The 2,770-nt window shown below is 51.9% G+C and overlaps 1 long non-coding RNA gene across 1 annotated transcript; it reads right to left on the reverse strand.

Moving 5' to 3' along the window:
* Window positions 1-834: 834 nt before the first annotated feature.
* On the reverse strand, window positions 835-1,308 carry LOC139838783 (uncharacterized). Its single transcript, XR_011756632.1, has 3 exons — window positions 1,176-1,308; window positions 1,003-1,102; window positions 835-918 (listed from the first exon to the last, which is right to left on the reverse strand). It is a non-coding gene; the product is annotated as an uncharacterized lncRNA (long non-coding RNA).
* Between the last annotated feature and the right edge of the window lie 1,462 nt (window positions 1,309-2,770).

The raw sequence follows: 2,770 nt of genomic DNA on the forward strand, positions 1-2,770 counted from the left end.
AGGCTGCATGTCGTGGTTGTTGACCACTTCTTGCTATGGAAGTTCTGAAATGTATCATCGAAAGGTGGTGTATCCGGCAAGCTCATTGTTCATCTACATCTTTGAGACCTGTCAAGTAAAGGAGAAGGAAAGAACATAACCGCTGGGTTCAGAAATGGATAAATATGCATTTGGTAACTATATGAAACGTTCATCCAATTTCCCAGCCCTTCAAAAGCAACTCGACATTGTGCATATATCATTAGGTTCAGCACCATTCTTAGATTGTCACCACTTCACAACAAGTTAATTATTTTCAAGCCTTAGTCCCAAACCAAGATAAAGATGCATGCACCTTTGCTAGCAGCTCCTAGTAAGCAAAGAAGAGATATTGTCTTTCAAGCAATAGGTAAGTTACAGTGGCAAATGAATAGTTCCTCTCCAGTTATGCATATATGAATATCCCAACAAAAAAGCTAGCTAAATAATTATATGTTCATATAACCAGTAACTAACCATGTTATGAAAACTTCATCAACAAGATACTCCGGAAGTTGCATAGGCATGTCCTCGATCCTTGCTCCTTCATCTGTCGTGATTCATACATCACAAAAATTACTCAAGTTTATCTCAGAACATAGAGATTATCTTGTAGAGAGAAACAATCCTAACCTTGCATTCAAAATAGCTATTTAACATTTTTTTTCTGCCACCTACAGATCACAAGCCAAAGGGAAGACAGATCAGAACCAAACATATGCATCTTTGCCAAAAGTTGGTCAGTCATTCACCTATGGGGTTATTTAACATATGAATACTCAAGAGAAAAATAGACCTAGTATTCAACCATATCATTGGTAAACTTACATGTCATTACCCATCACAACTTCATGGCCTCAATGATTCCATCGTATCTCCTCTTTCTTTCACTATGCTCTCCTGTAATATTCAGCGCATCAAATCAGTTCAAAACTGAAGCAGGCATAGGGCCAATCTGTCATATATATGTCTATAATCACTCACCATGGTAATTTGTTGATCTGATAGAGTGGGATCTCCCAAGCTAGCATCATACCAAAGCCATCCATCATGAATCTGGTGTCCTCTCAGGAGTTGCTACAGACTGCAGTACAACATGTGAGGAGAGATGACATGAGGCGTGCAGGGAGTAGGAGAGAGGGGAGGAATACCAGTACCAGCAGCTCCAACGGAGGGAGACGGCAGGGAGCACCATTGTTCAGCCAGGCGCGCTCCGCTCCAATGCCTCCAGGAAACGGAGTACAACGGACGAGCTCGCACCCAGAGCTTGCTGCTACTCCGCGTTCACGCGTGGGCTGTCCCCAACACCGTCGTGCCTACCACTGCCGCAGCCGTGTCCAGCTGCCGCCGGCGCTCGGGCCGCACTCCCTGCTGCCGCTGGATCCCTCGTCCAACTGCGCCCCCTGCCACGAGCGACGCGCCGCCGCCACTCTCCGCGCCGCCGACCTCCTCTGGCGGGCCACCAGGTCCTCCTCCTCCGGGCTCTGCTCCTCTGCCCGATCTCCGCTAGCAGCTCCTCATGGTGTCGCCCTCGTGCTCGCCCCGCGCCTCCTCAAACTCGTGCTCTCCCCGCCGCGATGTACGAGCTCCTACTCGATCTCGCCCCACGCCGGCGCTGCAGAGCGACGGCCGCTGCCTCCCTACGGCCACGCCTCTAGCTCCTGGTCCAGCCCAGCTAATCTGCACCCCCACCTCTCCTCCTCGTTGTCGCCCCGCCGCTTGGTTGCCGCCAGCGTCACCGACATGGAGAAGAGCAGCGGCGGCTGGCGGATCGGGGGAGAGAAAAGAGATTGAGAGATAGACGGAGAGGAAGAGACAGAGAACGAGAGGAGGGAGAAGCAAGACGAACCTCAGGCCTATGCCGAGGACGAAATCGAGGGCGCGCACACCAGTCGTCGCCGCTCGTTGCTTCCTCTCTCCGCCGCTGTTGGACGAAATCGAGGGCGCGCGTAAGCGCCTACTCTGCCGCCGACCCGGTCGACGGGGGACGGCCGACGCTCCATCCCTGAACTCCACGCATCCTTCCTCTCATCCATGGCCGCCAGGAGCTCCTCCCATCCTCATCAAGCCCCGCCGTCTGTGGAAGAACTCCTCAAGGAGGCGCTCGCGTCGCCACCACTCTCTGCGCTGCCGCCCACCTTCGTGCGCTCTCCTGCATCTCCTCTTCCGGCCTGCCACCTCGGTCGTCCCCGTCCGGCTCCATTTCTGGGAGAGGCGGCGTGCCACCATTGGGATCAGGAGAGAGGTCGCCGTTGGGAAGGAGAAACGGGATTGGGGAGGAAAGGAGAGCACCGGATTGGGGAACCTTTTCACCACGCTCCGATCTAGGGTTTTCACCCACCGCACGCCTGCACAGGAAAACGAGGGAAGAAAGGCGACGTGAACGAGCGGCCTCGTTGTCTCTGCTCGCCATCCCCACACACGCTAGGTCCCATTCGTCATGGACCTAATCAGACAAGCAGAAGGTGAAAAAAATGTTACCGCATCCGACGGCTGTGGTGAAAAGTGGGATTGTGGCTGGTGAAACGAACGAACCAGATTGTTTTGCCCCTCTCAGACCCCCTAGATGGCTGGGTAGTCTTTCAACATTTATAGGAGAAATTAATCTATGTGCCACTCTAGTGATGTTATTAAAGTAGTCTATTCCTCCTCCATGATGTAAAGAGGACAGCGTGTGCATCATGTAGTACTTGGCGTAGGCTATGATTGTAATCTCTTGTGGATTATGAAGTTAACTATTACTATGATAGTA

This window comes from Lolium perenne, chromosome 4 (genome assembly GCF_019359855.2).
Source record: "Lolium perenne isolate Kyuss_39 chromosome 4, Kyuss_2.0, whole genome shotgun sequence".
NCBI classification, from domain to species: Eukaryota; Viridiplantae; Streptophyta; class Magnoliopsida; order Poales; family Poaceae; genus Lolium; species Lolium perenne.